Genomic DNA, 22,131 nt, shown 5'->3' with positions numbered 1-22,131 from the left:
CATTCCCTGAAAGGCTAGTTTTGACAACACACATATGTACAGGACATGATTCACACCTTCCAGAAGCTTCTATTCCAGGAAAGCAACGAAGACAAGTAACTACAGGGAGAATCAATAGGTAGTAAAGGCTTAAGGAAGCAGGACTTCTATATATTACCCACATAATACTAAGGCAAAGACTTAAAGGATGAAGACAGTTTTAATACAGTGAGACTGAATAGCTGAAGCATAGAAAATAGGCATTAAAAGAAGTGAAAAAAGCATAAAGATAAAGCAGTGAAGCCAGAAAGGGTACAAAATGTATCCAAAAAAGTGGGGGGAGGGGACACCTGGGTGGCTCAGTGGTTGAGCATCTGCCTTCAGCTAGGGTCATGGTCCTGGGGTCCTAGGATTGAGTTCTGCATCGGGCTCCCCGTAGGGAGCCTGCTTCTCCCTCCGCCTGTGTCTCTGCCTCTCTCTGTATCTCACACGAATAAATATATAAAATCTTAAAAAAAAAAAAAACAATATTCATGACGACAACCCAATACATGAACACAAAGGGCCTAGGAATGGTAGCCCCACCTTACCGGGGACCACACACCGGGAGACAAGGGCATCAACATATCCTAACCTAACATAGTTGTGCATCGTTATAGTCCAGGCTCCGTTTTATTATCTGAGCCACTCATCACATTACCAGTGCTCTCTCGTAAGCCGGACACTCAGCTCTTAAAGTGAGTTCTGTAAATATTAATTTAGCTCGAACTAGGAGCTGGACTCTGTGCTTGGCATTTGAAAAGATATAAAAATGAACCTGGACTTAATCCAGGACTTCAATATCCTCTTTATCAAGCTGCCTCTTCTTATTATGTGAACAAAGGTGGGGGCAGAAATGGTCATAAACAAAAAAGCGCCTAGACTGATTGATAAACTCCAAAGTAAGAAAAAGGTGTTAAAAAAAAAACACTGATAGAAAGTAATTTTTTTTATAGAAAGTAATTTTTAAATGACCAAGCATACCTTAAATAAGTGAATGAATGAATGACCAAGCACACTTTCTTGAATAAAGAGCACAGCTTGCGTGCAAAGATCTGTATCTAATGACAAGGAGAGAAGTTAGAAGCGACTCAAGTACCAGACACTTGTTATCAATGGAAATAAGACAGTCATGGAAAAAGGAACAGGTTACTCATCATGATGTTCTTGAACACTTTCCAGCATGATTAGATATGCAAGACATAAAAACGTGGTGCAGCCAAGCCCACAAACAAGACTGAAAACTGCTGGTAGAAGTAAGGTGATGGTGACTAGAGGCAAAATCTCTGAGTGCAGACAAAGGGCTTTTGCCCTTAAGCAAAAAGCAAACCATCTCAGAGGTAAGGGAAGTGGTAAGCTTTCACACCTAGCTGAGAGAAATACTGTAGAAATGCCAAAATGGTGAGAACAGCATACACTATAAGCAGTTCATTAACAAGGGACCATTTATTGGGATAGAACGAAAACTAACACTTAGATGTACATATTTTCTTTTACTTGTTTTAAGTGGAATTTTCTCTCCTGTTATTACTTCAATTGTTATTTGTAAAGTATTTATACTTTATCTAAATGATGTTAATTGATTTATAACCATCATTTATTTCAATTACACGCATCCCCCATTTGAGCTGGGACATGGATTACACGTGCTGGAAAAGTCTAATTATTAGATATAAACTGTTCCACGGGGCTGCACACGCCAGGCCAGAAACGTTAGCAACAGGAATGGGCTCTCATTACAAATAAATATTTTTTAATTAAAAAATATATTTTAAAAAGACCATGTGGCATGTCTTAGTGTGGCCTGAGGAACAACTGCATTAGAATCACCTGCAGTTGATTGGATGAGCACTGGGTGTTATTCTATATGTTGGCAAATTGAACACCAATAAAAAATAAATTTATTAAAAAAAAAAAAAAGAATCACCTGCAGTACTTCTTTTAAATGTAGGTTCCCATCACAGACCAGTGACTTTCCAAATCTGTGTTTAACTATAAAAATCATCTGGGGTATTTGTATTTTTTTTTTTAAGATTTTATTTTTAAGCAATCTCTACACCCAACATGGAGCTCTACTTATAACCCCGAGGGCAAGAGTCACATGCTCTACTGATGGATTCAGCCAGGCACTGCTGGGGTACTTGTTTTTAAATGCCAATGCCTATACTTATCAAATCAAAACCTCTGACACAGACACTCTGAGGACCACAGTTGAGAAAGAGTAATAGGACAAATGCTTTAAAAATATAAGCTATCTTGGTAGTAGCAAAAAAGTCGCCCATATATTCTTGAACAGCTATCAAATTTTATAAATCATCTTCAATGTACCAACAGATACAACTGTTTCAAGGAATCATGAAATAGATCCTTTAGGGTTCATTTGATTCATCTCTAATCATTCCGCTTTGTAAAGCAGAATTTTCACTAAAACAAGGAACGCATACAATAAACAGAGAACCAAGGGGCATGGCTACAGAAGTAAAGGAAACAGAGCCGTCTTGATCTCTGAATCATGAAGGTAAGATCTCAAGAAGAGAAGATACTGGAGGGAGAAACTGGTCAGTGGCATTGCCAAACATTTCAGGCATATATACAAGAATCAATGGAGACATACAAGCTATTTTCAATATACCAAAATGACAAACAATATGCAGGCTGGCTCTTAAGAGTCAAGGTGTCTAATATAATGAAATATCTATTTCCAAAATATCGACCATACAACCACTCATGAGCTTTTCTTTAACCTTTACTATCCTATCTACTGCCTCTAAGTGCTCCTTCCTGGGACTGGTCTCCATAATGGTAATTTCTTGTCCTTCCTGGATCCTATTAAATAGTGAGGATATGGGATGCCTGGGTGGCTCAGCAGTTGAGCATCTGCCTTTAGCCCTGGGCATGATCCTGGAGACCCGGATGGAATCCCACATGGGGCTCCCCGCAGGGAACCTGCTTCTCCCTCTGCTTGTGTCTCTGCTTCTCTCTCTGTGTCTCTCATGAATAAAATCTTAAAAAAAAAAACTTAGTGAAGATACAGCAACACATCCTACTGTTCCCCATTTTAGAGGCAAAATACTTCACCCCTGTAGAATCAGGTACTCAAATATCTGCTGACTTAAATCAAGGCCCTGATCTGGGCAATCAGAGGTAAATGTCATCCCTCCACAGTCTTTACTGAGCATGTACCATGAACAGAGCAAGATTCTGCTAATTCAGGAGAAATAAAAGAAAGAAGAAATCACTGTGCCTACTATGAAAACATCACAAAGGTAAGACAAGGCAATGCTGACTGTTAGGGAATCTAGCAGGGCACGGATTAGCAAATTTGCATCCTTGGGTTTTAGTTTATTCTCACAGTAAATGAAAAGGTCAGTTTAGACAATTTATAAGTTTCCTTCCAGTTCTGAAAATAACTGATTTAGTGAATCATACACTTAGGTCTCCTAAGGGAAACTACAAGCTGATAATGGTGAATGGAAAACTTGAGTTTGGAACAGCTGTTTTGTGGTAGCAAGAGAATACTAACTGCAGGAGTGCCTGGGTGGTTCAGTTGGTTCAGTGGCCAACTCTGGATTTCGGCTCAGATCACGATCTTGCCCCTCCCCCAGTGCACGTGCTCGTGCGCGCGCTCTCTCTCTCTCCAAAATAAATAAATAAAATCTTAAAAAGAAAGAATACTAACTGCAGATTACATACGTAGAGGATAACTCGGGTGCCTTTATCTCTTAGGTGTAATTTCCACACAATCCTAAAATATTCTGTTCAGAACAGAAAGATCAGAAATCTAAAACCTGTAAAGAATGTAAAAATAAATAGATTTAGCTTATTAAACTTTAAATATAAGAGTGACTGCTGTCCTTAAAAGAGGAGGAGAGACACCTACAGAGACACATAAGAAGAATGCCAGGGGACAGAAGCAGAGATGGAAGTGATGTATGTCTAAAGCCAAGGAACATCAAGGAATGCCGCCAATACCTGAAGCGGAGAGAAAGGCATGGAATATGTTCTCCCTAGAGCCTTCCAAGACAGCATGGCCGTGTAGACACCTTGATTTCTAATTTCTAGCCTTCAAAACTATGAAAGAATAAAATTATACTTTAATAAGCCCCTCAGTTTGTGGTCATTTTTTGCGGCAGCCCTAGGACACGAGCACAGGTGTCAAGAGCCAGTGCTCAGAGCAGCCACTTCCTGGACCATGGCAGGCCAAGTACGGTTCTGGGGACCCCAAAGAGTAGCATCTTCCTTATTGTAGCTGTGTCGTCATCAGGATAGTGACTGTGTACTCTCCCACTGACAGCTTTATGATCAGCAACACCCAAGGTGGCCTGGTATTGGGAAACTCTGCTGGAGCTGGACGGCCACCCCCACCCTGTGCCCCGCAACCATCATACACTATTAAACAATGTCATAAATTCCTTCCTACTTATAAAAACAAAGAGAATGATCAAAGTATAAGAGAACTGCCTAATAAGATTTAATTCTTTATCAACAGCTAGCTAGTACTTTAAACACTCAAGGTCATAAAATGATAAAGCGAAGTGGAAAACAACACGCCATTCAACAATGAAAATATTTATCAAATACAGAAATGCCTGGGTGGCTCCACGGTGGGGCATCTGCTTTCGGCTCAGGGCGTGATCCTGGAGACCCCGATTGAGTCCCACGACGGGCCCCCTGCAAGAAGCCTGCTTCTCCCTCTGCCTGTGTCTCTGCCTCTCTCTCTCTCTCTCTCTCTCTCGCTCATGAATAAATAAATAAAATCTTAAAAATACATATATACAGAAACTGTATTAAAACTTTACTTTTGGGGGAAAAAAAACCTTTAGTATATCTAAAGTTGAAGATGTTAAAAAATGCCAGTTTTTACTGAACACATTCTTAATGTGTTCTAACACCAAAAACTGTAAAGAAAACAAAAGAAATGAATTTGTAGGCTGCCTTAAGAAACTGAAATAAAACATTTTTCCCCATAAATTCAATCCATCAATAAGCTTTCTTCCTGCATATCCCTCAATTTACATGTAATTGTTAAACAACAAACCATGCCTGGAAATAGACCATTTGGATAAGGACATGTCATTTGCCTAAAAAAATTACCTACTGTCCAGTTCTGGGTGATAGTATGCAACTAACCACAGTATTTTACTATATGGCCCACCAGTTAGATATAAAAAGCAAAGGAAGATTTGCAATTCCTTACTTTTCAGAAGTACAATAACTTCTTGTAAACATATCGATTCAATCTTCCCAATCATGATGTAAAAGTGGATATGTGGCTCTGTTATGGTTACAACCACAACAAAAATTACATTAATCTGCCAGGTAAATATGAGAAGATGAGGAAAATATTCCTACAATTAAAAAAAAAAAAAAACAAGCAACGTTGTAGGACTAGAAAGAATATTTTTAATTTTGCCGTGTTTAATCAGTATTTAAGGATCTTTTTGCGACTCCCGTTTTTTACTGTCCAAAGTATAGCCCACAGGCCTCTTGTGTTTTTTCCTGCCTGAGGAACCCAGGCTTGATGCCTTCTCCCCACGCTCAGAACAACAGGAAAATATTAACTCAAACGTGGGAACCACTGAATTATGAATATGGAAATCACAGGGCAAAGGGGAAGAAGAATCCAAGCAGAGAAGGCAGAAATGGCAAGAGAGCTAGGCAGGAGCCCGACCACACAGAGCTGGGCCAAGGCAGAGCAAGCAAGAAACTGAGAACAGCAGATGTGTTTCCTACCGCTGAAGGTCCTAAAAACAGCAAGAGGTGAAATGAAACTAAGGCTTGGGGCCGATCGTCAGGTTTTTACAGTCACTCCTCAAAGCGATGGTACCTTGAGCGGAGAAAACTACAGTCCCAGCAAATCCAGTAAGGCAACCAAGGAGACCAAGCTGGGCTTAGTCTTTTTCATGGAAAACACAGAAAATGATGTTCGCGCAGCAGGTCCGATCAAAGAGGCTCCACTAGCCTGGTGGGCCCTTGGAAGGCCCAGGGGGACTACCTGACCGAGCACCCAGGCACACCCAGGACCCACTCCTGGCCAGGGCCTGGAAACTCCACTGGGTGAGGTCAAAGCGGCTACACTTTCCATTCCATTCCGTTCTCAGGCTTCCCAGTAGCTGCACCCAGGTCAGCCTACAGCCAATTCTTCAAACAAAGGCAGGAGGTACCCTGCACACCCCCAGGCCAGACACACCCTACTGCAGGCCCTCCCACAAACACAGGCCCTTTCCTGTATTTAAAAAAAAAAAAAAAAAAACTGGGGAAAAAGTCTTTTATAAAAGACAAAATCCATGTTTTCTTTAAAAAAAAAAATCTGCCCACCCTCTTTGCTGACGCTAGAAACTCCTTCTAAAAGCAACAATGGAGGCGGTCATTCCGATAGGTTCAAATGAAAACTATGAGTTAAAGAAACACATCAAAATATATTAGTGTTATCTGTCGGGGCTCAGGTCATGATCCTGGGGTCATGGGATCAAGCCCCACTTCAGGTCCCTGCTGGGGGGGAGGGGGGGGGCGGAGTCAGCTTCTCCATCTTCCTGCTAGTGGGCACACTCGCTTTCTCCCTAATAAATTCTCTCTCAAATAAATCAATAAAGTCTTAAAAAAAAATACAGTTATCTGCCAATCAAGCAAAGACTAAATATAGGACACCAGAGTTCATCCTGGTTTAGTGAGGAAGAAGCCGGAAGAGGTACATATTCTTTCAATGTCACAGGATGGGTGTGGAATCCCCAAAAAGCAAAGAATGGTACAAAACCCTGAAAAGATAAATAAATCCAAAAGAGGTTCATATACTTATAAAGTCTCTGAGATGAAACACAAAACTGGGATGTGAATACGTGGATATTATTCCGAGGGGATTGGGAAACATCAAGAGACTGTCACAAATGTCTAACACCAAAAAAGGACAGGGCCGCCTGGGTTGCTAGCTTGGTTAAGTATCAAGACTCTTGATCTTAGGTCTTGATTTCAGGGCTCTGAGTTCCAGAACCAAAAAAGGCTATAAAATACTGCTTCAGAAAATCAAGTCAAACATCAATGGCCCAGAATCAATTTGAGATCTTTGGTATTAATTATCATCTAGACCCGGGGTGGGCCTCCAGCCTACTCGTATAAATAAAGCTTTACTGGAATACAGCAATGACCACCTGTTCAGACTACAATGAGACAGGCCATATGGCTCACAAGACAAGAAATAGTTACTATCTGGTCCTTTACAGAGAAACTTTACAAACCCCTGTTTTATACAAAAGCAGCCTGGAATGAAAACCCTTAAGTACTTACTTACACTGATTATCAACAGAAGACCAGTGGCAAGATCTACAGGAAGGTCCACTTCTATTAAGTAACAAAAAAACATGTATTTCTAAATGTGCACAGACCAGTTAAGAGGTTCCATTCATTTATCCACTGTTTTGATTAACATCTTGGATAATTATTACAAAACAGCTCACTGGAGGTGCCTGGGTGGCTTAGCAGGTTAAGCCGCTGTCTTCTGGCTCAGGTCATGATCCTGAGGTCCTGGGACCAGCCTAGCGTTGGGCTCCCCAAGGAGCAGAGAGCCTCTCTCTCCCTCTCCCTCTGCTACTCCCCCCAACCCTCCACCACTTGTGCTCTCTCTCAAATAAATAAAATCTTCACCAAAAAAAACCTCAAATGTAGGCACAGGATCTAAATAGTCTGACAGAGCAGTTATTCTGACAAGGGTTAAAAAATTTCATGCACAAGAAAATTAGAAAATGCTTCATGATCATTTCCCCTTCTCATTCCCACTGTTCACTAAAAACCATGAAATACAATCTTTTGAGTGTTTTCATGAGAATGAAAAAATATTTTATAGAGATCTGTAACATACAGAGGTAATCAAGCTATTAGTCACCCAAAGAGGGATCGGGAGTTTAGAAGTTTTTACAACTCTTAAGAGTGAATTGCTATATACTAGTTTTACGTATAATTTAAAAGTTCTCAACTGCCATTATATCCTGCAAATAAATATGTCTCATTACAATTATATAACCAAATGTTATTCACCCATATTCCCTATAAAACTGGGAGGAGGAACGCCTGGGTAGCTCAGTGGTTTAGTGTCTGCTTTTAGCCCAGGCCGTGACCCCAGTCCCAGTCCCGGGGTCGAGTCCCATGTCAGGCTCCCTGCATGGGGCCTGCTTCTCCCTCTGCCTGTGTCTCTGCCTCTCTCTGTGTGTCTCTCATGAATAAATAAATAAAATCTTTAAAAAAAAAATGAGGGGAGGAGGAATTAAATAGATTCAAAAGTAAGAAGAAACACTTAAAACATCTAGCTATATATTTGTGGAAGTGTTTCAATAAAATAATCGATAAAGCAATTCAGAGCAAACAATAATCCTACGTCATTTCCGAGACACCCTCAGGTATCATGCTAAGTGCACTGCCTGCCATGCTTTATATACAATATACTAACTAGAGCACATAAATATCTGGAGGGACAGATATTTTAAGTGAAGGAAACCAGGAATGTGGTCAGAGTGCAGCTTTGTGCAACTGCAGCTGCAAAGCAAGTTGTTTTTAAAATACCAAAGCTTATTTAAAAAACAAAAAAGAAGAAGAAGAAAAAAAAAAAACCAAAGGAAACAACCTGAAAGGAATTTTGCGGCCTAATTAAGCAACTTCTCTCCCAAAATCCCATTCAAATCATCACTATTCTGTGCAGACACCCCATAGGGGGCTACTTTAGGAATACTCCTAAGATTTTTAAAACAGGAGTGTGGTTCCAGAAACTCTGTGCAAGTCTCGAATGGCACCTCAGACCACATCTTTAAATGAAAAGAAATGTAGGTTTCCGTTAAAAAAAAAAAAAAAAAAAAAAAAAAGAGCAACAGGTGAGAAGAGGAGAGGAGGCTACCCAGGTGCCTGTGATAAAGGAGGGCCCCAAGCGTCCCCGGCGAGGGCGAGGAGGGCGGAGGGGTGGAGTGTGAGGCTGCACACTTACTTACCCAGCCCACAACTGCGCGTCCGGCCCTTCAAGAGGACAATCCTGATTCTCATCACCTGGGACCTGGGCCTGCTCCCGGGCCGGAAGCCCCCCTCCTCCACCTGCGCGCTGCTGCCATCACACCACGCGTGCTTTTCGCATTCTTGGGATAAGGGCTGTGTTACGGGGCGGGAAAGGAGCTCTGCAAACTGCACGGCCAGGAAACGTGTGTTAAGTGGGAAGAGGCACGGAGGGAGCTACAGGTGGGACCCCCCCCATCCATTAACCGCCCCCCCCTCCCCAACGGCAGCTGCGAGTACGGGCTACACCTGCACCCAAAGTTAACGCTCTTTTCTTTTCAGGTCGATAAAAAAGATTCTTTAACACCGTGCCCCGATGCCCAGGTAGCTGTGGGAGAAAGCCTAACAGCTCAGACTGTGACGCTCCGCGGCTTTCGTTCCCTCGTGACGTCAGAGGACACCTGCCACCGGTCCACCTGGGCGTCCGGCTTGAGGACCACCTTCCGTGGCCGCTGCACAGCCTCGGACGCGGCGGGGCGTTGCTCCAGGAAGCAACGAGGGATGGGGCCCCGGGGGGGGGGTAGGGAGTGGGAGGAAACCGCAGCCTCCTCGCCTGGATCCCACGCGGCTGGTCGCGGGGCCTCAGGCCGGAGCCCGTCCGCCAGCCCGCATCCCTCCAGGAGGACCTTCTCTCCCGCCTCCAGGGCCGCGACCCAGGTAGGAAGTACCCGCCCTCCCGAGCGGAGACCGCGGCGTCCTCGCCGCTCATTGGCTGCGGGGGCCGTCAGTGCTGCGGAGGGCGGGGCCTCCGGGGGATGGAGCCGCGGGGGGCGGGGCCTCCGGGGGTGGAGCTGCTGCAGGGGGCGGGGCCTCCGGAGCGGGGAGGCCGGGGGGAGCAGCGGCGCAGGCCCGCACGTCGCCCCGGGTCGCGGCGGCGCTCCCCAGCCCAGACAGGCCGCCAGTCTCCACTCTGGGGGGGGGGGGGCGTGGAGGGGGAGGAACCTCCTCTCAACGTGCGGGTCACACTCCTCCACGCGGCAGCGTCTCACAGCGCCCACACCTCTCCCCGCCCCCCCCCCCCCCCCCAGCAAGCGCCTGGTCCCGGACGCGCCGGAGAGATGCTGCGGTTTTAGGGACGAAGCAAGCTGTGGACTGGATCCCCCGCGGGCAGCAGAGGATTCCTACCCCTGGGAGGGACACGACTGCTTAGGGTTTACGTTAACTGCTCCCGGTGCGCTGGCCTTGGCCAAGTACTAAAGCCCGCAATCCTCGGCGTCCATTCGGCAAGCGCTGATGGTGCCTCTCGCTTGATCCATCACCCACCGCTCCCAGCGCTCTGTCCGCCTGTCCCCCGGCCACACCCGCAGCAGCTCGAGCTCCCGCACGCAGTCACCACCACGCACGCGTTCTGTCCTCTGGCCTGCAGGGCGACCTCGCAGGACACACTACCGGCGCCTGCAGGGAGTGCGCGTACTTTCTCGGCGCTGCAAACTCTGGGGAGGAAGAAGAGTCAGAAGCCGTCGTTCTGGTTAACGACAGGTACGCGACGCTCCACAAAGTGCGCGCCCTCGATTCTTACAACAGCATCCTCACGATCAGTAGTCGGAGCAGGGAAAAATCACGTCGTTTTTGTAATGTTTTCAGGCTTCCCAGTCCCGTCTGCAGGGCTGCCCAAGGAGGCGACATGCCCTCCCGTAAAATTAGTCTATTTTCAGTACCTCTGCGTAACCAGGAGTACAGCCACGAGAGACCACGATTTACCTGTCGGACACATCATCTCCCAAGGCCTGCAGGACACCGCGAAGAGGCAACTCGAGTTCTCCAGCACCCACTGCAGCATCCTGTAGGTTGTGCTACGGCAATGTGGGCTTCTCTTTTTTTTTTTTTTCTTTTTCTTTTTATGGGGGTCCCCTTGGTCTCCCTGGCTCCGGCCTCAATTCTCAACTTATTTTTGCATTGCCACCGTCACCACCGAGGTTCTCTATTGCCTTGCAATCTCACGCACACACACACCTGCTAAATCTAGCGGGGTCCCACGAAACCCCACTCCCCGCCGGGTCGGCCATCCTCCCTGCACTTCTCAGGCGACCTCAGCTACTCCGTCGGCTACTCCCTCGGCCGCGCCGCTCCCCCCGCCCACTCTGCCCGGCGAACTTCACTCCTCCGAAGTCGGGCCGCCGCCGAAGCCTGACAGCCGGACCCAACCAATCAGCGACGGATAAATAACCGGCGCCGCCAATGAGCAGCAGCCGAGGGCCGGGAGGCGGGACTTCGCCCAAGTTCCTCGGGTCCTGCAACCAGAGACCTGTTGCCGCCGCCGCCGCCGCCGCCGCGGAGCTTCTTAGTTACGGCGGCGCCCACGGCAGCCCCGGGCCGCCCAGCCCGAGCGGGGCACCGGGCTCCTGCCGCCCGCCCCCGCCCCCGCCCGGCGCGCCCCGCCCCGCCGCCCCGCCGGGGGACCCCGCAGGCCGCCCGCGCGCTCCCGACCTCGCCCTGCGCGCCCGCCTCCCGCGGGCAGCCCCGCCCGGCCCCGGGCGCCCGAGCCCCGGCAGCCACTCACCGGGACGTTGCAAGTTTCCGGCGCTCCTGCCCGCCGGGGGCCCCGGGGCGGCTGGGCCGGGCGGCGCCGCGGAGAGGCCCGCTGGGCCGGGGGCTGTGGCTGCGAGGCCGGGAGCCGATCGCCACCTCCCGCCGCGCCGCCCCCGCGGACGCTGCCGGCGCGGCCCCCACCCTGCGCACGGCGAGGCGCGGCCCGAGGGCGAGCCTAGCGGCGGCCCATCCTCCGCGCCTCCCGCCCCTCCTCCCGCGGCCGCCGCTGTCAGCGGTGTAAACATCCCGGCAGCCCCGAGGAGCGGGGCGGGGCGGCCGCCGGCTCCTCCTCCCGCGCCCGGGCCCCGCCGCCCGGCTCCCCCCAGCCCGGGGCGGCCGCTGCCCGGAGCCTGCGCCCGCGCCCTCTCCCTCTCCCTCTCCCTCCCCGCTGGCACGTGCAGGCCGCCGCGTGCAAGCAGCGAGCTCCCCCGGTGCACCCGCCCCGCGCCCCCCGGATCCCGGCGTGTCGATTCCACCCTCTTTGACCAGGTGGTTCGAACTACCTCTGCGCTAACCACGCCTGGCATCGGGGACGCCGCTGTTGGGGCTGTTGGGGCGTTCCGCAATGCTGAGCAGCTACTGCGGACTGGGAGGCACCCGACCCCCCCCCCCCCGGGACCCCGGGGCTCCAGCGGAGCCGCGAGACTGTCCTCCGGGAGCACCTGGGCACGTGTTGCTGCAGATGACCCCGAGCAGGCCGGCGCCCTAATCTTCGCACCACCACCCCCCTCCCGCATGAACTCGGTGACGTGGCAGCAAGTTCTCTCACCTCCCCCGGAGGTGAGCACAAGAACAGTAATAATACTCATCAGCAGGACCCAGGTTAGAATTAAACGAGGTAAGCAAGGTGCTTCCAAGACCAGAACCTAGCCCCTAAGGACCCCTTCAGTAGCTGTTACTGCCCCCACCACCACCACCCAGGTCTTGCACTAGCTCTGCTTACCCACCCAAGGGGTTGGAACCAAGAATGAACAGATTACAGCTCCAAGACTTCAAAAGTTAAAGCCATGAGGGTGTCAAGAGGACACTGGTACGCGTCTGCTCACTCGCAGATGCTGTGGGCCGCGAGCTCTTGCACGTTCCTCCCACGGAGGTGGAGCCTCATCCCCTCCCCACTTGTATCTGCGCTGATCTCTGGTGGCTTTGAGCGGTGCAGTTTGGGAGAAGCTATACTGTGAAAGATTCTAGGCGAGGCCCTCAGAGACCTGGCATTTGCACCTCGGGCTCTTGGAGCTGTGAGCCTCCCTGCAAGAAGTGCAGCTACCCTACTGGGAAGACCACATGGAGAGCCCCTGAGATCGCTCGGCCCTCTAGGCTTCCCACCAAGGTTTTAGGCACATGGGTGAACCCATCCCGGACCCTGTAAATCAAACCAGCTCTTGCAGCCAACATCACGCAGAGCAGAAAAAAATTCCTCCAGCTGAGCCCCGCTAAAATTGCTGGCCCACAAGTCAATGAGGCACTAATGCCAGAATCTTTACAAGTTCGTATGACAGGGTGAACTTCATCAGTCAGAGGCCTTAAGAGCAAAGACAGGTTTGCCAAATGATGAATTGAGCTTCACAGACGCAGCGCAGAAATTTGCCTGAGGTTCCAGCCTACCTGTCTGTCCTGTAGAATTCACACTCGAGATTGCAATTTTTTTTTTTTAAGATTGCAATTCTTACCTGAATCGCCAGCCTGCCTGCCTGCCCTATAAATTACAAACTTCCCAACCCCCCATAATCACTTGAGCATAAAATAAAATGAAATATCCTAAATTTACAAAAAAAAAAAAAAAAAGTAAAGGTATGGAATTAAGATTTGGAAAGTTTATTTTTTGCCCAAAAAGAAAGGTAAGTCAAGATCTCAAGAAGAGATGTTAATTCCATTGGCTCAATAAGGAATAATAAATGTACTAGTCACTGTTCTAAGGAAAGAAGATATAATAGTTACCAAGATACAAAGTCCTTGTTATCATGGAGCTTACACTGTAGAAGAAATGGCAATTATGAACACCAGCAGCCAGGAAACAGGTACTATGTCAGATGGTGATTCATACAAAAATAAAGTAGGGTAAGGAGACGGCAAAGGGAGTGTGCTGTTTGAAATATATTTATCTGGGAAGGCCTCTCGGACATTTGAGCAGAGACCTGAAGAAAGTGAAAAATTGAGCCATGCATCTGTATAGGGCTAAAGCATTCGACCTAGAAGGAACAGCAAGTGCAAAGACCCTGAGTGGAACTGGGCTTGGTATGTTTGAGGAATGAACAGGAGAAAAGTGTAACTAAAATCCAGTGAACAAAGGGAGAGCACTAACAGATGGGATCAGAAGAGGGGGTGGGGTGCAGGAAGGGGACAAAATAGAACCTTGGTAAGTTTTGGAATTTATTCTGAATGAAACGGAGAGTCGTGGAAGGGGTCACCAAAGCAGCAGACTCATTGAGGATAGAAGAGCTGCACTGTGGAGAACAGACCAGAACAATTCGAAGACTGTTCTAATGGTCGAGTAAAAAATATTGGTGACTTACACCATTGTGCATACAGTGGGGATAATAAGAATGGCCAGATTCCAGATCTATTTCTAAGATTTGCCAGTGGGTTGGATGTGAGGTAAGAAAGGAGACCAAGATGAAGCCAGTGAAGTTGGTATTTGAACTGCCCCGTCCTGTCACATCACAACAAATTAACATCAGTCTGTCAAATAAGAACCACGTCACTCGAGTCCTACACAGCACACCTGGAAGGAAAAATAACCAGATATTCCCAGGCTGAAGATATTTCAACCTGATACGGTACAGGAACTATGATTAAAGGTTTTGGGGGATTTTGTTTGTATTTTAATATCTTTTGCACTACCTTTTAAAAAACATAGATTGATAATAAAACATCCCCGTTTAAATAAACTTCAGATTCATCTATAGACCTGGCATTTCATTGCTATGGGGAAAACTTACAGACCTTATGAACACCCATAAGCAAATAAATCAAAATGAGGTCACGAAACCCTCGTAGCCACAAGGGTTTTATCTAGGAAATATTTTATTAGTGTCTATATGGTGCCCAAAGTATTGAAATCATCTGTATGTGTCCTCTTGCTTCACCTTAACAGACTAGAGCTATAGCTATGTAGTAGCAAAGTGTTTTAAAGGTTGTTAAGACTGTGGAACTGAATCCACTGCACTTTCTCATTGTGGCTTTTTTAGCAGCCTACGTGGAGATAAGCGAGGGTTGCCCCAGCCACGGGCCCCTGGCCTGGAGCAAATGCTAATGGAAAACAGAGAGATCTGGCCAAAGCAGCTCCTCTGGCCTCAGGGATCTTTCCAGCGGAGTCTAGCATTAACTGCTTTTCTATTATCTCCCGCCAAACTTGCTCCAAAAATGGTGTTCAGCTCCATGAAATGCACCAATTACAGTCCTTTATAGGAGGTACGTTTATCCTAATTACCCCACAATACATACTATTAACCATCAGGTTAACTGCTGTAAATGATACTTGATTATTACACTTAAAGCCTGTCAGCTTACACTAAGTTTCACATTTTATTATTCATATAACTTTGCTGGCCCCACACAATTAAAAATAAAAATTAAACATAGTATTGATTACCAATATTGATTGATTATCTGTAGGCTAAACCAGATCAGATGTTATCTACTGTGTTCATTGTAAATGCAACTTCTCCGTAAGGAGCAAAACTTGCTAGAAAAAAAAAAAAAAAGGTTTTCCCAAATGAAGGATAGTGAGGTAATATTAAAAATAATTTTCCTTTGAAAAAAGATCCTAGCCACTAGAGTAAGACCAGAAATGTCTAGTCTTCTTGACTCACAAACATAGTGCTGGCAACAGGTGTACTTAAAAAGCTACTAGTGATATTGGCAGCCACCGAATTTGGCAGCTAAATGGTGATGAGGCTTAGTCAAGCTGTTGAAATGTCTGGACTAAATTGGGCCAAGAGGAGGAAGTCAAAGTGCAGACTGCAGACAACCCAAGGGAGATCACTTTTCTCTAGCCCTGGCTGTAGTCACTGTCCAGTGTCAGAAAATAAATCTTTATCTTTCTTTGAGACAGTCATGAAAAATATTAGAAAGCTACTTTTTCACTTTTATGGCCCCTTGCATTTAATTTTTAATGGATCGCGTAGATGAGCTTCCTACAAAAACAATAAAATCAGCCTTAATTTTATTCTCACATCAAATCCCTAGATTTCAAAATCACAGAAAGGCAACTCTGTTATATACCTAGAATCTAGTTATGGTATTTTGAGAATACAGTTCATAGTTAAAAATTGTAGCATCCTGATGGCAGCTTTTTCCTGGCTAACTCTGTAGTAGTTACAAGACTGGGGAAACATTTCAATACACTATATACAGCTTTTAAAATGTATACTCCTAATGGAGGGAAATTTAATATGTTATATTGGTTGCAAAATAGGAAAGAAATAGTACAACTGGCAGTTGACGTTTATAATGTAATTTTCTTTGGCTACCAGAACTCAGTTGAATTTATGCTTTTTGTCTCTTGAATATAAAAGCCAAAAGGCCAATATGCAATGGGCCAAGAGTCAAAGCAATGAAGGAAATATATTTAAAAATCACTTCCCTTTTCACACTTGTACACTCTACACTTGATGTGGAGCCAAATGGTCAGGGCATTCCACAGGACACACTCTCCTCAACAATGGTAGCATTTTCACAGAGCATTCGCAAGCTCCTCTCAATTCTTATGTTCACAGAGAGTCGCAGTGATACCGTAATCAAATCCCAAAGACAATTTTTAGAAGTACAGGTTTCTCTGGAATATTTTATGTGGGTGCATCTACCCTGAGAAAGGAGTGTTACAAATGCCCTGTGATTTCAAAAAGGGTATTTGTAAGGTCTGGAAGAGGTCTACCGAATTTCTGCCTCCTATATCTTCTGATTCATCAAGTCCTCTTTTGTGCTCTTCACTTAATCTTGGGATGCAACCATTCAAGTCTGAACAGTTGGAGCAATTTTCTATTTCCTAAATAGGAAAAAAAATGGCAAATAATAAGTATTTTTGTTTACTTTTAGTATTTCCGCATGGTTGAGAGAGTACTCTCAGGGCTAGAATCCAGAAGCACATCCCAGCAGTGTCAACACAGGAGGTGAAACGTTGCATTCACTATTGTGTTCATTCTCTTTGCTTTTTGCTCATCCTCTTTGCTCATACTTCAGCATTTATTGCTTAAAACATACATCTCTTCATATATTTCTTCAACTGTCCTATTTAATGTCCTAAGTGTACTTTAAAATACATCAGTAATTATTTCTTAAGCAGTTCAATTGCACTGTTAATGTTCAATCTATTTGGAAATACAGGATGTGAGTAAAACCAGATTTGGAAACTTGCCACATCAAACTCAAAGATATACTCAAAGCCGGCTTTTATTGTCTTTATGACCATAAGCCTCGTTAATCTTAAACAGCTTCAATATCCTCCATAATTCTGCTGCTGAATTCACTATTGGGTAAAATTCAAATTATGGAGACATTTCTTTAATCACTCTGTCATATCAGCTTTTCCATCTAAAGTTAGCATTATGTAGAAGGAGTACCTAACACAACACTTTGCGGAATAAAACTGGATCATTTCCAAAGCTTGAGAACGTTGGGGCAAAAATCAGAGATGTGCTTAAAAACTTGAAGTACCTGTTCTCAAAGTCAGGGCAAGAACCTTTAAATTCATAAACCATGCAAGTACTGATGAAGACAAGTCAATCAATATTTACCTGTGGGCTTATGTAATAATCCATTCTTTGAAAGAGTGGGAGACAACAAACTGGAATGTCACCCATGGAATCTGCAAACAGTCCTAATAGGACAATATTGTTATATTGGCTCATCAGTGTTATTTATTTATTTCCTTATTTATTTATTTACTTACTTATTTCCTTACGAAAAAGAGGAAGAGAGAAAGCACATACTGGGGGAGGGGCAGAAGGAGAGGGAGAGAATCCCAAGCTGACTGCGCGATGAGGGTAGAGCCCAACTTGAGGCTTAATTGAAGGACCCCCAGATCATGACCCAAGTCAAAATCAAGAGTCAGACACTTGACCGACTGAGCCACCCAAGTGCCCCTCATCAGTGTTATTTATTGTTATGTCTCTAATAGGTTCATTTAATCCATAGAACTTTTAAATTATTTTTAACTTATTTATATATAAATACATGATTATTATTTTTGTATATAAGTTAATTATGTTTAAAGTTATTTTAAAATCTTATTTTAAAGTTGCATGTACATTTAAAATTTACTTAAAGGTTTTATGTATGTAGATAACTTCAAAAAATAATTTTAAAGTATATAAATACACACATACAATGTATACTTTGGGCAACAAAAGTATGCAACTATTTAAGATTCTGTTATTTTTCGTTGTTCTTTCCTTGCTCAAACTGAAAGATAAAAATGGGGACACCTGGGTGGCTCAGCCAGTTAAGCATCTGCCTTTAGCTTAGGTCATGGTCCCAGGGTTCTGGGATTGAGCCCCACATAGCAGGGAGCCTACTTCTCCCTCTCCCTCTGCCTGCTGCTCATCCTGCTTGTGCTTTCTCCCTCTCTCTCTCTCTCTCTCTCTCTCTCTCATATAAATAAATAAAATATAATTTTTTTAAAAAGACAAAAATAATCACTTTTTTCTGAAGACAAATAATAAAATATGACTTCTTTATGTTCTAAATTAAATGAATTTAATACTGTATCAGGTCTATATCCTATAACTCTCAAGTAGGCAGGTATGTTTTACTCTTTACAATAGGAAGTTTGTAGAAATAGCATAATGTAAATTAGAGATGACTGGAAAGAACATGAAAATGACTTATGTCAAGAATTAGTTTGAATTTCCTACATAATTTTTTTAAGATACATTTCTGTAGTACTACATATCCAAGCTTTTATTTCTAATACCTAGCTAGTGATATTTTAGACTATTGCACTGTCCTAAAATCTAAATATGTAAAGAGGGGGTGGCTCAGTGGTTGAGGTCCTGCCTTCGGCTCAGGACATGATCCCAGGGCCTGGGATCCAGTCCCACATCAGGCTCCCTTCAAAGAGCTTGCTTGTCCCTCTGCCTATGCCTCTGTGTCTCTCATGAATAAATAAATAAAATCTTTTTAGAAATAAATATGTAAAGAGAGTATGTTAAGTCAGAACAATCAATATCATCTGAATCTTTGATTGTTTAGCCCCTAAAAGCTAGAATCTACTTTTATCATTTTTGGAATCTAATATTTTAATTCCTTTTATGGATATTATATGTATTTCCCTATTTCATAATCCTTTAAAGTTCTGTGTATGTAAACTATATAAAAATCAAAACAAAAAAATCAAAACAAACACCCCCATCTGTTTCTTAACACATATGGAGATAATCAGCTGGCATATTTTTTTTTTAAGATTTTATTTATTGGGCAGCCCAGGTGGCTCAGCGGTTTAGTGCCGCCTTCAGCTCAGGGCGTGATCCCGGAGACCCAGGATCAAGTCCCACGTCGGGCTCCCTGCATGGAGCCTGCTTCTCCCTCTGCCTGTGTCTCTGCCTCTCTCTCTCTCTCTCCCTCTCTGTATTTCTCATAAATAAATAAAATCTTTAAAAAAAAAGATTTTATTTATTTATTCATGAGAGACACAGAAAGAGAGAGAGAGAGGCGGAGACACAGAGGGAGAAGCAGGCTCCATGCAGGGAGCCTGATGTGGGACTCGATCCTGGATCCCGGGATCACAGCCTGAGCCAAAGGCAGCTGCTCAACCACTGAGCCACCCAGACAACCCTCAGCTGCCATATTAAGGGATTTTCACACATGTGATGAGGCAGCAGCTCATGAACAGGTTCTGGGACCAGCAGCTTTGGGATTGAATATCCCCAGACCCCCACCCCTGGGTTCTACCTCGGATGATAGGGTGTGATGTGATGCAAAGACAAAGATGGTGTGGCTGAGGGAGGGAAAGAAGGTGCCAACTACAACAAAACACTTTCAGGTTTTCCTCTTCTCTCACCCAAAGATAGCAAAGGGGGAATGAAACTCCTGTCTCAACAGTCTTGTTCTTCTCCTTCTCTAGTAAAGACAGAGTAGTAAGTGTCCTACAGTAAAACACGACAGACTTAAAATAGATACAGCCTCCAATTCGCCATAAGGAGGAATTCCTAACCTTATAGAATAGATTCTCAAATACCCCTCTCTAGCCAAATTTCAGAATGGAATTTAGCTCAGCTCTCTGGCCCAGTTTATGCATAACTTGCCCCAAAACAAGAAGATGGGTTGGAATCACATAAGCTTACCTCCTAGTTTACATAAATCACAGTAAGCTTCCATAGTAGCTCTTTAGCAGTGCAGCTCCAGGAAAATGTGGAAGTAAGTCAAGTCTGTCCTTGTTTCACTCTTACTGCCCTCGGTACAGAGCTTTGTTCTCAGTTACCCTCGGGGATTAACCATACATTTTTAGTTTTGTGGTTTTAAGAGCATGAAGCATTAGTGCATATCTCTGTGTTTATTTTTAAACCGAGTCTTCTGATTAGGAAGTAGGCTTCCATTCCTTTGGTTCTTAGATGTTTTTTGATCTTTGATATCTTTGTTAAAGTACATATGCTAAATAAAATAAAATAAAGTACATATGCTTTTGGAAGGAAGTTACACCTTCAGGCTACTTGATGAGTGCCTTGTGCGGATGAAGAGACAGTCTGAAGAGAACAAAGGATAAGACACTCTAGGCGGGGATAACAGGAAGGGACAACCTTTAGATTGGAGAGTCCAGGAATGCTTGTCAGAGGAAGTGACATTTAAATGGCAGCTAAAGGATATAAAGGAGCCATCAAGGGGGAGCACTGAGGTCCAAAGGTAGCCATGTCTGTTTTTCCTCCCTTCCATCTGGAGAAGAGCACCCAGGAGCTTACAGGCCCGGGTTACAAAGATGTCTACTCGGTGGCTTCATTTTTATGAACTGAGAAAAGGATTACTATTGATATAATATATAAAATCTCTATCTGTGAAGAGGAAAATTGGAAAAATTTTCTACCCAGAAAGCCTCAGAATTATGCCAGTGCTTTGGGAAGGGCATGTGACTATTCTCTGCGGCCTATTTTCTTGCTTTTCTTCCTCTCTCTTCTTGCCCCTCCCCTCCTCAATCTTCATCCTCACATGCTTTCTTCCTTTCTTCTTTCCTTTCCTAGACTTATTTATTAAATGTCTCGCGTGCATTAGGACTCCAGTGGATTCTGCAAACAGCATTTCATTGTTTCTCACTTTTTAAAAAAGATTCTCTTTCCTTCCTTCCTTCCTTCCTTCCTTCCTTCTTTCAAAGACACAGAGAGAAACAGACACAAACAGACACAAACAGAGGGAGAAGTAGGCTCCCTGCGGGGAGCCCAATGCAGGATTCAATCCCAGGACCCTGGGATCATGACTGAGCCAAAAGCAGACGCCACCCAAGCGTCCCTCTTACCTTTTTTTTTTTCCTTTTTTTAACATTTAACCTCTAGGAGTTGGAATGCATCCCATAGCTAATGATATCTTAGAATCAACGAACTAGAAAACAGTGGTGTAAGCGGTGAGTCTTTGTTTTAAAAAAAACAGAATATTTTGATCAAAATCTGAGCACGAGATCTAAATTACAACTAAATTATATGCAGGGATTATGAGGAAGTCACTGAATCAAACTTTTCTTATTTCTTTGCAAGTTCTATTTGGAATTGTTTGCCGTACATTTCAATATTTGCTATTTTCATTGTTTAAACAATTTTAAAAATCTGAAAATAATGGGAAACTAATTTTACTAGATCTCAAAAAGCACAGTGGGTAATTAACCATCATGAATAAAGTACTTATCACCACCAAGTGGCTGAGTAGCTTATTTGCAGGAAAGAGTATTAAAGAATGGAATAGAGTTGCCAAGCAGACTCGTAAATGTTACAAAAAACTCTCCCAGGTGACAGCAGGTAGAGGGTGGTGATACTGGTTATAATCTCCACATCTCCAATAAAGGAATTGAGAAAGAATAATAAGTGCCCAGAAAACATGGGAGTAAACAAATCCTTGTGAAGAAAAAGCTACTCCTTTGTATATATTTTATGATTGTATTATCTTGGAAAAGAATCCCATAAAAACACGTGTGTGCACACACACACATACACATATGCACACACCCCCACACACACATACTCATAAGCCCAATCAGATGGATGTGAAATGCATACATTTGGTAATAGCAGAGGTGCAAAGACACATACAACTTAGTGGTTCTCAACTCTGGCTGTACTAGGCCTCATCTGCACAAATTCTACTTCACTTAGTTTGAGGAGTCTTGGATAATTAATATTTTAAGAACTTCTCTAAGTGATATTAATGTTCAGCCTAGATTAAAAACCATGAGTAAAGGCTCAGTGGTTGAGCACCTGCCTAAGGGCATGATCCCGGGGTCCTGGGATTGAGTCCCACATCAGGCTTCCTTCAGGGAGCCTGCTTCTCTCTGTCTGTGTCTCTGCCTCTCTCTGTCTCTCATGAATAAATAAATAAGACCTTTAAAAAAAAAAGAACCACGAATAATTGATATTTATTGAGTTC

At 44.5% G+C, this 22,131-nt stretch overlaps 1 protein-coding gene across 8 annotated transcripts in view; it reads right to left on the bottom strand.

Moving 5' to 3' along the window:
* Positions 1–11,765, bottom strand: part of NEK7 (NIMA related kinase 7) — a 156,813-nt gene extending 145,048 nt beyond the window's left edge. The window contains exons 1-3 of one of the 8 annotated variants that reach the window (XM_041758511.1): positions 11,546–11,765; positions 10,171–10,478; positions 8,988–9,174 (exon numbers count right to left, since the gene is read on the bottom strand). The gene's annotated coding sequence lies outside the window, so the exon portion shown is untranslated. Of the gene's footprint in view, positions 1–8,987; positions 10,058–10,170; positions 10,479–10,746; positions 10,984–11,545 lie in introns of those variants that run through there. The other 7 variants (XM_041758519.1, XM_041758490.1, XM_041758501.1 and 4 more) reach the window with 7 other exon arrangements.
* Between the last annotated feature and the right edge of the window lie 10,366 nt (positions 11,766–22,131).

The sequence above is a fragment of the Vulpes lagopus genome, chromosome 1 (genome assembly GCF_018345385.1).
Source record: "Vulpes lagopus strain Blue_001 chromosome 1, ASM1834538v1, whole genome shotgun sequence".
Taxonomy (NCBI): domain Eukaryota; kingdom Metazoa; phylum Chordata; class Mammalia; order Carnivora; family Canidae; genus Vulpes; species Vulpes lagopus.
Note: the sequence above shows the minus strand (reverse complement) of the source record. Positions and strands in the feature narration are given on the sequence as shown.